The sequence below is a fragment of the Heterocephalus glaber genome, unplaced genomic scaffold (assembly GCF_053883595.1).
Source record: "Heterocephalus glaber isolate CG9 unplaced genomic scaffold, H.glaber_assembly_v1.0 deba00001586, whole genome shotgun sequence".
Taxonomy (NCBI): Eukaryota; Metazoa; Chordata; class Mammalia; order Rodentia; family Bathyergidae; genus Heterocephalus; species Heterocephalus glaber.
In genome coordinates, this window is record NW_028258364.1 from 750,145 (window position 1) to 766,004 (window position 15,860).

The following is a 15,860-nucleotide window of genomic DNA, read 5'->3' on the forward strand; positions in this document are numbered from 1 at the left end:
GAGGTCACCTCATGACATACTTCTTATCATGTGTCCCCTTCAGTGAGGGCTGCGTGACTGTACATTAATTGGCTGATTTCACATTAGCTAGAAGTGTCACATAAAGTACCTTTTAGACATAAATTTTGCACCTGATGTACATATATAGGCTGCAGTAAATTACTGCCAGAAATGGATAGGAAGGATGATTCAGACCAAGGAAAGTTTGAAAATAAAATAAGTGGTTGCTTAAGGGTCAAATGGGAAGTTAGTCCTTTTCTTCTGTGATGTCATCTTGCTGATTTCATCAGGTTGTAGTTTTTAAATGTCTATCTTATAATCTTTTTTCCTGTTTTCTCTAATTCTCCTATTTCCTTTCCCTCTCTCTTTTTCACTTACTATTGCTGCATCAATCTACTGAGCAGTACTCAGTACTACCTCTTGCTCAATGTGTCAAGTAAAACACTCTCATATATGAGATGTCATCTTTGCTATAGTAATTATTCTCTATAATATAGACATAAGCTCTTTAATTTGGTATATTATACAATAAATCCTGCTTTTAATATTAATTTTTCAGAATACATATAAATGCCCTCAACTGCTATTAAATAAATTTTTTTAGGTACTAAGTTCATTTCCTCAGTATTCAAAGCACCAGGGAATCATTTGTATGTGTAGAAATTTTCTTCAAAATCCAGTTTTTGATAGTTTCTCCATGAGAGAGTGGAAAAGGACCACGAACATCAAGTTTACCTATGAGATACAAATATGATGCTATGATGGAATAAATAACCTTATATTAGTTAATGAGACCTGAGAGATGTTTTACTCTCTAGTATCTTGTCCTCTGTAAGCAAGATAATGAAGCCAGGTCCAAAATAAATAGGTCTAATGAGTGACTTAATAGAAGCAAATATCTTCCTTTAAATGCTTTACCATTTTATGAATTTTCAGTCATGCTCATATTTCCAATTCTGTAACAAATTGCATAAACCTTCCTTTGGGGAGATGGGAAAAGAAAGACTATTAATGGCCACTGAGTCTCCCAAATGTTTTGAAATGTTTCCCTTCTTAAGAACCTCCTGCAGACCTGTGTTATTCTACAAGTGTAACCTCTATCAGTACTGAAAGATTCCATTGGTGTCAATGTGCTTCTATCATCTTGGTGCCACAGATGCTCTCTGAGATAATAAATCCTATTTACTAAGCATCAATTGTATGCCCAGCACTGTTCTGTATTTTTTATGTCTGTAATCTCTTCTAAAGCTCAACAATAATAGGATGTGACAGTCTTATTTTGTACAGATAATGGAACTAGAACATAGAAAGTATTAGTAACTTACATATGCTCATGCAGCTGATAAAGTAGAGATCTTTGAACCTCTGCTTTTGGCCCCAGAGCTCTCATTTTCTCAACTTCGATGTTATTGTGGCCACTGACAATATCCCAATTGCTATCTTCAGCTATTGGTAAGTATGTCGTGCCACTTTTTAAAAAATCCTACCTGGCAAAGATTTGAAAAAAGGAAGAATTGCATGTTTAGCTATGTTCTTAGTGACTTTTTTTCATCACTGAGACACCATATCCGACACCCAACTAAAAGGAGAAAAGATTTATTTTGGCTCATGCTAAGTCCATATTTAGATGGATCCAAGGCAGGATGACATGGCATAAGGACAGGGTAGAGGCATGAAGTCCAGGGAGCAGACAGCCTCAAGGGAGGAACCATGGAGAGAAATAAACTCTCCCAGCCACACCCTTAGTGAACTTCTCTTTTGACCAGACCCCACCTCCTAATAAATTGGCAGTAAGCCCCCATGATCTAATCACCTTCCAAAAGCCCTGCCTATGATCACATGAGCCTTTAGGGAGATATCTAGATTAAGAGTTATCTAACCATATTGTAAATCTCCCAAAAGCAACAATCAAATAATCAGAGGCAAACACATATCACAAGTGGTACTCACTTAAAAACAGAAAAACAAATTGTTCTAGGCTCTTTTCACTATTAAAAGGAAATCTATAGGAAACAAAAGCAGACCAAACCAATGACTTCGGTTTGAAATGTACACTGCGCTTTTCCATGCCAATTAGGCATCCAATTAGTTTTCTGTTCTAGCTCATTGTCATCCTTTGGAATCTTATCCAAAATTTTACATATCTGTTTATCATAATGCTTTTGCACATATGTGAATTAGAAACAATGGCTTCTATCAGTCATGTTTTTGCTAAATTGAATTGTTTTAGGATCAGCAAAAGGGGGTAATGAACTCATTGAAAGTCAAGTGCCTCCCAACAAGTATACTTCCTTTTTCATGGATCTCCAGATGGTAATTGGCCACAAAGGGACTAAAATCTACTTTGTTTTGTGTTTCCAGAATATTTATAATCTGTATTCTGAAATAACAATGATTGAAGTAATCCTTAGGACTTCTATCTACTCTTCAACTTTGTTGCACATACTATCTGCTCTTTTTATATAATTCTTGTTATTTTGGGGCTATTTTTTGTACAGATATAGCAGTTTACACAAATAAAAGATCATTATCTGATGTGGAGATTCATAAAATTCTTCAATCTTTTATTTTGTCTAAGTTGCTTTCTTCACTAAAATATTCTAACTAGCAATATTCTAGAAATTTTTATGTCAGGTATTTAGACATAGAATAGACTCTCAAGAAGTAAATAAAATTTATATCTGCATGGCATAGTTCCTACCATTAAAACCATTCCCTGGCTCTGATTTGATACAGGTGGGCCTTAAAGAGTTGGCCCATTTCCAAACCATTTTCTATACAAACATTCATGAAAAAAATCAGCCTCAGTTTCAATTATGGTGATTATATTTAACTGACATCAAGAATGTTTCTTTTCTGCATTTCTATCAAATGGTCCATACATACCTGACAGCTTGACCATGTATTTGAGGGAGAATAATGCTGATTGGGCTGTGTCATTTAGGATGAGAAAGAAAGCTTTTTGGTTTTCTTTAATAAAAAATATTTAATATTCTAAAATGATGCAACATGGTAGAAAACATTTGATCAAAGAGTTAAGCAATTTAGAAATCTACATTACTAAAAAAATAAAAATAAGAAAAGCAATAGATAGGTCATAAATCCATACCTACTCTATAATATGTAGCTTTTCAGATCTTTTGACACTAAGAAATAAAACACTTAACAACAAGCCTTGTCATGTAATAAAGATGTTCCAAGTACTTCAGCTTCCTACCATTATGTTTTTTCTTTGAGGTTGGAGTATGTCCATATGTAATAGATAAAATCTTAATTGTTGTGAGAAGCATTACTGCTCTGCCCTACATTTCTGCTGATTCTTAGTTTAGAGTGGAATAATTTCTAGTCTGGTCTAAATTCCTGCACCCAAAATTTCTCAATTCCTATTTGTTATTTTCGTTTGATTTTAGATGTTTTTCTATCCTGCTTCTTCTCTAAGTGCAGGACTCAGACCTGGTTTCTGGTTCCCCAAAGCTATAACACAACAAAGTTATGTGTGTAAGTGTCTTGGGTTTGAAGGTTAACATAAAGGACTTAAACTCAGAAAGAACAAAATGCAACTTAAATTAAAACAATATTTTCTTAAAATCTCTGGCCCTGCTGTCTAGTAGGAATTTTTCACTGGCCATCCTTTTGCTTAGTTGATAGCTGTTTTTCTGCATTCTTCTTTCTCCCTCTATCAGATTCTTCCATCATTCCAATGAATTTCAAATAACTGGCTACCATATCTTAGTCATCCTTCAGCCCATCAATAAAAAAAGTAGACAATTTTTCCTAAATAAAAAAATCAGTCCCACTGCCCCATTAACTGATGAGTCCAGCTACTAGCAAAAAAATCCAAACAAATAATAAATAAGTTAAATGCTTTATATATCTATTTCTTCATTTTTGTGGCTTGGGATCAAACCCAGGGCCTCAAACATGCCAGGCAAGCTCTACCACTGACAACTATATCCCTGGCCTGATTTCCTCCTTTATGTAGTAGGATCCAGAGAAATTCTTTGGAGCATGTCATGCTCTGACTGCAGGGCTGATACCCAGCTGATAACACTTGTGAGATTATCTGGCTGAAGATATTACCGGCCATTCTGACTGCTTGGTGCCTGTGCCCAGCAGTCATTAAATACTTTGACTGTTGCTGGGTAGAGTGGCGCCTGATCCTACCACTCCAAAAGGTTGGGGCAGGAGGATCACGAGTTGAAACTCAGCCTGGGTAACTTAGTGACAACTAGACTCAGACTCAAAAATTTTTTTTAAGTTTATTATCAAAAGGTCTGGAGATTTCAAAAGGCAAAAAACAAAGAAAGAAAGAAACAAACAAAAACATTTGACTATTATCTCTGGCTATTTTCTATTTGAAATAAAGGCATTAACTGTAGTTGTATGGTTACTACAACACGTTTTTATTTTTTATTTCATTCATTTCAGATTGCTTTTCTTGCTCTTAATCACAGATTGTTAATAATGATATATCTTAAAGAAATAACAAGTATTCGCAGAAGTACACAGTAAAGGACATCAATTGCTTTCTTTTTTCTCAATCTGCCTTCTTCAAAATGCAATTACAAATGCATGTGATATTCTCAGTGGCAGACTGATTGAAATTTAACATTTAAAAACAATATGAGAAAATGGAAAAATAGGAACAAAATCTTTGTAAATAGGGAGGACTGGAGGGGTTGAAGGGAGGGCTGGGCAAGGGTGAAAAATAAGAACCAAGAGAGAATATGTAAAGTTGCAAATATCCAATGATGAATGTCATTATATTGTATACTTAAAATGTACCAATGATTAGAATGAATAATTGATAATGTAAAATAGGAAGAAAAGGTGCAAAGGGGTAGGGGTAGTGGGAGGGGCAGGGGAAAGGAAAGAAGGGAAAGGAAAAATGATGGGAAATGGAAAAAATGGAAATAAAGTCTTTGTAAATAGGGAAGGGTGGAGGGGATGAAGGGAGGGCTAGGAATGGGGAAAAAATAAGAACCAAGATGCATCATGTAAAGGTACAATTCCCAATGAGAAATGTAATTGTGTTGTATACCTACAATGTACCAATAAAAGAATTTAATAAAAAAAAAAACCCAACAATTTACATGTAAGTTCTAGAAAGCATATAGCTATTTCTGTGTTTTCTGCTTTATGGAATTTTTTGGTAAATAAAAGTCTCAAAGTTGGTCTTATTATTGTGTTAAATAATAAATAAACAAATAAATTCAATGTAGGTAATATATTCAAGCATAATTTTTGTTTAGATTCATCTTTTACTTGATTTTCTTTGGTTTAAGTCTACACTTCCAAAAGTGAGCTTGGAAATACCTTAATCATATATTATATATATTATATGCCTCATACTGTGAGTCTGACTCCTAGAATGATTACTTCAAGATTATGTGCTTGACTCTGTTTATACACTTAGAAAATTTGAACCTAATTTCCAGAAACAGTGTATAAACTTAAAATAAGAAGACAATATCTTTTCCAAAAAAAGGTCATCTCTTCTAGATATAAACTGAGAAACAATAGCTTCTTTAGTTTTTAAAATTGGGAATGTGAGAATAAGATGAATGCAGTTTTATGTAAAACTAATGACCCTTTAGAAGTGTCTGCAAAGAAAATTTGCTAGTTTTGCCTCTGCTGATAAAGATGCCTATGCTGGTTCCTTTGTTGATGGAGCTGCTGTCAATATCATTATAGTAGAGAAGCAGAATATCATTATTGTAGAGAAGCAGTAGAAAGGCCACAGGTATTTTTTTAAAGTCTTAATTAACCTTTAAAATGAAGCTAACACTTTCCAGTTCCATTTAGAAGTTCAGATGAACAGTAAAGAAATTCCAAGATAACTATAAGAAAGTAGAGCTGCAGCCCACATTTCATTACACTGTGTCTTGGTTCTTAAGATGCATCATATTTTAAAAATTCCAAGATTTGCTTTCTTTCTTTTTGCACATTTTATCACCTCTGGAACCAGGCTGTGTCTGTGGTGGTTCTGATGTAGGCATCATCTCCTGTTCCTGTGCAGGGAAATTTGCAGAAAGAGGGTCAGCAGCTCGGAATGATTTCAGACAGTGCTGTGTTTCTGATACCCTTAACTTCATGGAGAAGTTTGTTGAGTAAAACAAGGTCACTCATGATTTTGAGTTAAAAATATTTGGAAGATCTAGACTTGAGATGTAGATAAGCTTTAGCAATACTTTAACAAATTTGTTTTGTTTACATTTTCATTTTTTCATGGGCTCAAGAATGATATAAAATAAAAATGTGCATTTAAAAGTCCCATTCAAGGGCTGGGGATTTAGCTCAGTGGTTTCGCCACCTGCTGTGCAAGTGCAAGGACCCGAGTTCAATCCCCAGTACCAAAAAAAAAAAAAAAGTCCCTTTCAAGTCATCTGACTTGAAAAATGCATGAATAATCTGAATAGGCACTTCTCAAAAAAAGAAACATCAATGCTCAACAATATATGAAAGATGCTCAATATCAGTTGTAATCAGAGAAATGCAAATAAAAACTAAAATGAGATATAATTTCATTCCAGTTAGAATGGTTATTATTTAAAAAATGCTGATGAGGATGTGGAGAAAAATCGGCTCTCCTATACTGGCAGTGGAAATGTAAATTAGTACAGCCATTATGGAGAATTTTGTGAAGATTCCTCAAAAAATTAAAAATAAATTTATCATGTGATCTAACTGAACCACTCCTGGGTATATTATCAAAGGAAATGAAGTTAGTTTACCAAAGAAATAACAGCATGTTCCTGCTTATTATGGTACTATTCACAATTGCTCAGATATGGAATCAAACTAGGTACCATCAACAGAAAAATGGATAAGTAGGATGTGGTATACTTACACAATGGATTATTATTTAGCAGAAAAGAAGACCAAAATCCTGTCATTTGTAGCAACATAAATGGAACTGGAGGACATTGTGTAAGTGAACAAGCCAGACACAGAAAAACAATAACTTTATGTACTCTATCATATATAGAAAGTAAAACAAAATCAATCTAAATGTAGAATAGAGATTATTAGAATCTGGAAATGGAGAAGGAATGTGAGTAAAGGCAGGCTGGATTTCATTAATGTACACTGTATACATATATCACACCTAACCCCATTAATGTGTACCATCAATATATATCGACCAAAATAAAATTTAAAAAACCCTTTCAATAATTATGAAGTACAGTTCTAGGTACCAAAAACATTGTTACAAAATTTTAAAGCAGATTTCCCCTCTTCTATGTTGTATAAAATAATGGCATCCTTAAAATAAACATGGTGATCCTGATGTGGACAAAGATTGTGGGATTTTAGAATGCTTGGATTGGTAATTTTAAAGAGATTTTTGTTGTTGCTATGTCTTGTAAATGGTTGATATGAATCATACCATATCAAAAACGTTTTTAAGGCAGATTGAAAAATAAAATTGAAAAGGATTTAAAATTTCCTTTCATTCCATAAATAACATTCTTCTTGAGAATTGCTTCCCAAATGTGCCTTTTAAAAGCAAACTTCAAAGTCTCATTTTGGGCCATAAATAAACTACTTTGTCTTGTTTATTATAGACAATCATCTTTGAGGGTTTTGAAGTTTATTTCGGGAGAGGATTTAGCACTCCACAAGTTTATGTTAAGATTGTGATATTGACGGATTATCTTTCTTAAGATGTAATAGACATAATAAATGGCTTAAAACACTCAATATTTTCAGTGTTTGCCATTACACTATTTGATGGTTATTATTTTTTTAAATCATTCTTATCTTCTTTCCTGAAAAGGAAACCAAAATTACTTCCAAGTCACTTCACTATCTATATTTGCTTCATGTCTATGATTTAATATTGTTAAATGAATACAGTGACCCCATTTTTCTTTCCCCAAGGAAGATTTATTCTGCATCAGTAGAATTCTTAAGTAATTAAAGAATACATATTTAAATGTCAAACCTAACATTTTATTTTTTACTATTTATTATATAAATATTTCCACAACACACCTTTCTTTTCATTAGAGAACACACAAAATTGAAACCTTAGAGTTTAGTCTTAATCAGGAAAGAAAGCGCTTCCTTGTTGATGGGGCTTTGGCACTGGGTGGAAGGTAAGATGTCAGATGCAGTCAGTGATGAGGACTGCATTTAGAACTGATGAATTTTTAGCTTTCCTCAAAGATATAGACCTCTGAAAAGCACTGTCCCCTGATGTTATTCTGAATATCAGATGCAGAAGATATTGAGGCTTTCTGCATCTCCATTTCAGTTACCACCCCGGGTACAGGGCTCTCAAATGTCCCTTTCTCCCAAGAGGCAGCTCTGTAACCTCATCACACATATGAATTAAGTACCCCCTGAAAGAGGATACTTAATTCCAACCTTCCATTGTAGTCAGGAGACAACTCCATCTACATTCAGGCCTCCAAATCAGAAATTTTAGTGTCACCTGTGCTTTCTCCATTTCTAGTCTTCTGGCGAGGCCAGTCAGCTGCATCCTCAGTCACCTCTTCCTTGGACAGTTTGTAGGCTAGCCCTTCTTACTACTGTGGGTTTAAATTTACAAATTTTAATTGTATACTCTCTTTTGAGAACTTGAAAGTCATTTTTCCTTGCTGGGAAAAAATTCTATTGGCTGTTAGCAAATTGCCTTCTCCCCCAAACAATAGGCCTGTTCCTTGCCTGTCTTTTCTCATTGATTCAAATATGATGGAAAAGTACTTTATATTGTCCTAAGTATTTTTCACAAGTCTCAGCTTATTTTCGACATAGCACTTTTGACACAGATTTAAAACATACTACCCATATGGTTTTGTATGTTTTTTAAAAACTTTACACTATATTGTATGTATTTTTCCATTTAATTAAATATATTCTGAAAACATAATATTCAATGTCTGTTTAATAGCCCATCTTATTTAATCATTTCCTCTTTGGGGCCATTTGGTTTGAATCCAACTTGTTTTTACTTGTTTTGCAATTTTAAATAATGCTTCTGTGAACTTCTTGGTACATAATTCTTTGCCCAGATTTCTGATTATTTCCTTATGCTGTACTCCAGCCACCAAATACTGTCCATTTCTTGTGCTCAGGGACTTAATAGGGGGATTATTTTTCCAATTGATATCCAGTGACTATAGTTTCTGCTCCGTGATCTCTAGAACTGTTTTGATGAGTGACTGGCAGGAGTGTCATCCATCTGGCCTCAAGATCTTCCACGATCCTCCTCCAACTTACAAGCGCTTGCAGCAACCTAGCGTGCTGGGAGGACAGGAGACTAGAGGTCAGGGTCTCTCCTCCTGACTGGGTGGTGAAGGCCAGCAGGAACTTCTGTGTGCACATCTGTGTGTTCCATGCATGGTGCAGAGGCAGGGACAGAGGGGAGAGATGTTACTGTAGAGGACAGCTGGTTTATGATTCTCTGTGGGTTGGGAAGATGTTAATACATAGATCTTTAAATCTGAAGCTGAATGTTAGTTTAAAAAAACTGAAACCTCAAACTGGAATACTTAGCTAACTATACTAAAGAATTTTGTCTCATTTTTTAGTCCTGCTATTTCTTTTTTCTTCCTGGTCTCTCTTTTCCATGTAGTATTTGAGGAAAAGCAGTAAGCTATGTAAAGTGTATATGCTGTTTCTGCTTCAGCCTTTCATTATGTGTTTTACCCTGGATTTCAAATCAGAAGAGAACTAAATGAAGATACTAATATCAAGGAGGGTTCTTCCTAAAAGCATATATGCAGTCGCTTATATAGAACTATCTTTAATCCTTGGAAATTAAAAACATTGCATGCAGGAATATTACTTTTTGCCTCTGTTTTTGGTTTACTCTTCCTGTTATAGTATTCTGACTGTCTTCATCTCTGCAAATTTTCTAGAATTTAATCTTTTGGTGTTGTTTGCTTTGTAATTGAGGAGTCGGGCATTATGCTCAGGAAGTCCCATAGGTTGTATAGAGGCATTTCTCATAGAACCATGTTTTGGGCGCTTAATGACATGAAGGATTCTTTGCCCATGTTGACAGCTTTGGTTAAATAGGCATCCTGTTGTAGTTGACTTGCTGGATCTAATTCCTACGAGGAAACACTTGTCTTACATGGCTGCTGGTTTTGCTTGGATGTGTGAGCTGAGAAATCTATTAGGCTGTAAGTTTTCCTTTGGAAATTTTGAAGAACTCTCAAGTGCTGTTGAAAGTGAAGGATAGGATAGCTCCCAGGGAAACAAAGGGTTTATTACATTTCTCCAGTAATGAGGCTATCTAGAGAAAGTAGAAAACAAAGCAGTTATAGCTGCACCTGTGGTGCCATATGCCATACACCGACAAGAGAAATGGCTAATCAAACAGAAGAAGTCCCCAGCCACTCTCTCCTAGACTATATTTATCTCCTCAGCTGCTTATTGGATCTCTCAGAAGGAAAATCAAATACCCTGCATCACACCAAACAGATATCTGCTCCTGGTTTTGTGTATTTTTCCTCTATGAATCCATTCTCAATTCTCAAATACAGTAGGCTGCAAAGGTAGGAAACTAAAACTTGGTTGGCAGCAGACAAATCCTCAAATGCTTGACTAAGCTACCTCATTATCATCCTTCTCCTCATTTTATTTTATATAGTACTTAAAAGTTAGAGGAGGGGCCAGGGATTTAGCTCAGTGATTTCACCGTCTGCTGAGCAAGCACAAGGACCAGAGTTCAATCCCTGGTACCTAAAAAAAAAAAGAAAAAAAGTTAGAGGAAACAGTAGTCAATTAGCACTGGTGATTTTGCAATATTTTATTCACATGTTTAAAGTTATGTGACTGTCATATGGGGTTTTTTGGCATCTAATTTTGTGACTAGGTAAAGTTTGATACAAAAGCAAATGTGTTTAAATTCTTTAATATTTTTGTCAAGTGAACAAAATGTCTCTTGCCAGTGTGACAAGCTACTACATATGTGTTCCTCTAGAGAAGTAACCTGAGGGACAGCCAAGGATGGGGCTGAAGAAGGCCAGTAGGTGACCACAGGTGGCATCATTGAGCCCAGAAGAATACATTCCCTTTGTATCTTCACTCTGGGACAAGAGAACTGAGGGCAGGCCCACTGGCCACATTCAGGGCATTGGGCATTTCCATGTGGCTCACATGAAGTGTATAGGCAGGAGCTGCCTGAACACATGGTTTCTGACGTAGCGTGTGAATAATGGTTACTCTGCACTTCAAGGCATTTTATCAGAATTATTTATTATAGCACAATTGTTTGGGAATGAACACCAACATTTATAAAAACTCAACAGCTATAAGTAGACTGAAATTTCTATTTTCATGCTTTAGGATTTTTTTTCTATGACTTAAAAATAGAAGATGAAATTTGTTTTAATCAGGGGAGACCACACTGGCATCCTTTTTCACCACATAAACATGTTATAAAACTCCCTTTAGGGGAGCTTCATCACCTGCAAAAAAACCCTAAAAACCCCAAATCATTTCTTCAGACAGAAAACTGATGTGTTTGGCTTAATAAAATAAATTGGGTGTGATTTCTGAAAATTTTTTCAGTAAAAGCTATGTCAAGCTGTTGGTGTCCCACAGGGAAGGTTCTTAGGATGTGGATCAAAGAGTTATGTGGATCAAAGAATGTTATACAATGGACCTTCAAGTTTTGATCAGCCTGACATATGAACAATTTGGGTTAATTAGGTTAATGGAAGATTCATCTGCCTCTGGTTATCTATAGCATGTACCCCGGTAAACATCCAGATCTCAGCTATATTGACTTACAATCAACATGAGTTACAACCAGCCATGGGGAACTGATCAAGTTCATAAGTCAAGTGTCCACTGTATATTGTAGTTGCCTAAACACAGTTGACATTTGTCAACCATCTCAGCACAGTGTATAGACTCAGATATGAAATGTGAGAAAGAGGCTATTTTCCTCTATCAAGGCAAATTTAGAGCTAAGCAGGTTTTCGGCTAGGTGGGCAAGGTCTTGTGCACCATCCTAAGTAACCAACAGAGAAACATTGGAGTCAGAGGTCAGAAACTGCAGCTAAAACCCATTTGTTGGACTATGGAATCCTTTCCCGGACAGTCACAAAAATATCAAAGTTGAAAAAACTATTATTAGACGTAGACCTCCTTCAGTACACAGAATAGGATCTCACACTAAAAAAATCAGATTTTTATTGAAAAATTAATAATAGTTAAAGGACACAGTAACCAGTGACAAACTGGAAGATACATAAATTACACATGCAGTGTGACAAGCAATAAGTTAATTAAGAGGTAATTAATGTAAAAAAATCATTATATCAATATATTGGTGAAATTGCAAAAATTCTCTTACCTGTTTTATTGACATAGGTTTGACAAGTTTAATATTCCATAACCATATAATTTCATGTGTGATATTATAAACTATTGTAAGCTAACAGATTATCAGACTTTTGTTTCATTTTTCTCAATTTCATTTTTTTCTTTTTTTATACAAAATGATAATAGCGACAAAAATTATACTTCCTTAGAATTACATAGGTCAAATATCTGCAGTAGTATAAATGTCATTTCATTTTTAGTTGGCTTTTAAAATGGAAAAATCAACTTAATATATTCTTGTAAATACTGCAGTTAAAATTTGACACACTGACTAGGAGCCTGAAAAGTACAACTCTGTACCTATAAATTGGAAGACTCTTCATAATATCAAATATATACATCACATTAATAAAATATTGTGTTTATTTTTAGGCTATCTTTTTGCTATACAGACAACTTCATAAAGTAATCTGTTACAAAGTGACAATAGTTTGTATTTATTCTTCCATATTTGTTCAGATATAATAGTAAAGTTGTCATGGAAGAAATACAGGTTGATATAATTAATGGTAATATTTACTAAAGAGATATATGAAGTAGAGATTTAATTAGATTCAAAATACTGGAAGATGCCTACAGCTATGGTAAAATTTATGCCTGAAAAGTCTTGACTCATATTTTTCAGAATATGGATACAGTAGGATGTAGATACCAAATTGAATACTTCTTAGATATTTAAATGTCTAGAAGAGAGCACATACAGGATTCTGCTGGATGAGCTCAATTATCTCAGCTCCACAATGACCTTAGAGCTTTCATTTTATTAACCTCCCCTCACTTCTACACTGGGATGAAAAGCACCCCCCTCTCAGTTCTAGTTGAGAAATAAGGTACTTGACTCTTACCTAGAAATCCAATGTGCAGAGTATGTATTTGTGTGTAATTGAATGTGTAATACCTGGCTTCAGCAGCCATCACAGTGAAATCAATCGTTGACAAGATGAAAATTCTATTACAGTAAAACTGGTGACTCACCAAATCCAAATTGTCTGTGTAAAAAAGCAGCTTGTGATTGCTATGAGGAAACACAACTTATTTTCTTAGATACTTGATTGCCTTGTCCTGAACTTAAGTCTCAAAACACAAGGGAAGTGGATTCCCTCTAGATCCCTGCACTGTGTCTAGGATGGTAGATTATGTGGCATATTAATTTCTGTGGTTATGAATGGGAGTTCTCAGGTTTGCATGTGGTTCTGACAGTCCCAGAATGCCTCACGTTATGAAACTCCGCTAGTCATTTTTAAGTAGAGACTTATCTTGTTTAGGTAAGAAACTATAGCCTAAAGTTTTAATTTCACCCATTGTTTTTAGACTGTTCTTTTTCAATATCTTTTATAAATCCTAGGTATTTTTTCATGTAAACTCTGTATTGGTGCACGCAGAAATAGCTCTTGCTCTTACTGGAGTCTATGGTCTATGCTTTCTGGTATTTCAAGTTCCTTTCAATGTGGGTCACTTTATACTGGAAGGCTAATTTTCAGTGTCTTCACTGGCTCTGAGCACTTTGATATTTCTGTGTAATGGCAGCCGACCAGTGGAACACCAAAGATGGATAATAGTATTTCAACTCCTGTGTCTGTCTATAAGATACAAACTACATTAGCATTTCTGTTAACATTATGAAGAAGACACTGGGATGTTCACATTGTCCAGGTGTCTTTATCCTTTTTTTTTGTACCAGGGATTGAACTCGGGTCCTTGCGCTTGCGCAGCAGGTTGCGAAACCACTGAGATAAATCCCCGGTCCAGGTGTCTTTATTTTAAGCATGGAAAAAAACCTGAGAAAATTACTGAAACATGATTTTAGAAATGAATTCTGGGGCTATGCATAGGCAAAAAGGAGCATGTAGGATGTGATGTAGTTCACATTTCAAGCAACAGGAAACAGTTTGGGATTGATCTATAGGAGTGGCTAACAGGCATCATAAGTATAAGCAATATTCTAGAGTCCTTGTTCCAGAGTCAAAGTGAAGTTTGTTAAAGTAGCTAGGTGTCTTGGTTGCACTGGCTGCCATAACAAAATACCACTGACTGAGTGACTTAAACAACAGTAATTTATTTTCTCACTGTTATGGAGGCTAGAAATCCTGATCAAGGTCCCATAGGGTCAGTGTCCTGGTGAGGGCTCCTTTCTTGGCCTGCAAATGGCATTTTCTTGCTATGCTTTTATAGGTGGAAAGAGAGAAGTCTCTGGTGTCTCTTTGCTTGATATTAATGTATTAGTTATATTTGGTCAACATGCCAGTCTAATGATTTTATATTACCTCAAGTGACCTCCTCAAAGAACTTGTCTCCAGTCACATAAGGGTGTAGAACTTCAACATATAAACTTTTGAGGGACAGAATTTACTTCATAGTACTAGGTATGAGAACAAAAGTAAATACCAAGGAGAAAAGTGGAATCCATTAGAAAATAGAGTGGTCATCCATGCACACAAATAAAAGTGGGCAAGGATGGCTTGGAGACATTTGCCGTTAGTTTGTGAGGATGTGCAGTGGCTCCACAGTGAGCCTGTCAGAGCACTATGATGTGCTTGTTTTGCTAAAATGATTTTGAATGAGGAACGTTTCATAGAGCAATTTTGTTGAGACCATGTCAAAATGGATTCTGTAAAAATATAAGAATTCTTATGAGAATATAAGAATTCTGTAAAAATATAAAAATTTTTTTTTTGGTACTGGGGATCAAACTCAGATCCTTGTGCTTGCGAGGCAGGTAGTGGAACCAGTGAGCTAAATCCCCAGCCCAGAATTCCAACTTTTTATTACAAAACATTTCCTTTCCACTTATTCTAGCTCTTCCTTTCTTTCAGAAAACATTTTATTTTCTTCTTCACTATTTTATTTTTAAAATTTTAATGACTGTTTTACTTATATTTTAAATCTTTGACATATTTTAAATTCCTGCAGGAACATTTCCTGAAGCATGTGTGTTTATGTTATTAATTTACGAAAACCTTGATAACCAATTTACAAACTAAAATATTTCTCTTTTTGGGGCCTGTAGCAATCATTTATGTTGCTGTCTTTCATGTTTACTTTTCTACTGATTGAACATCTAATCCTGGCCCATTACATTCGGAAACTGAATGACCGTTTAAAAATACTGACTCTCTCCCCACCAGATGGCTTTGGAAGTGCTCCCAGTAAGGCTTTCATTGTCAAAATCCACTTCAGAATTCCACTGTGAATGAGGTCATTAGGGAATGACATTATTTTTATTACTTCCTAGATAATGATTTTTTAAAAACTCTTCTGTTTCTTTTACATAACCAGGTCCTAATTTATGCAGGACATGGTTCCTCAGTCATACACATGTGTATGTACACACATACTCATACCAAAACAAGAAACATTGCTTAACATCACAGAACTGGAGGAATTTCTAAGGGCTTATTTGGTCGTGGGTGGTCATAAAGTATGAAAGGCTTCAGGACTAGGGGATAACTAAATGACAGATGAACAGGAAGAGAACACCAAAAGTCACTCCACACATTCAAAAGGGAATTAAG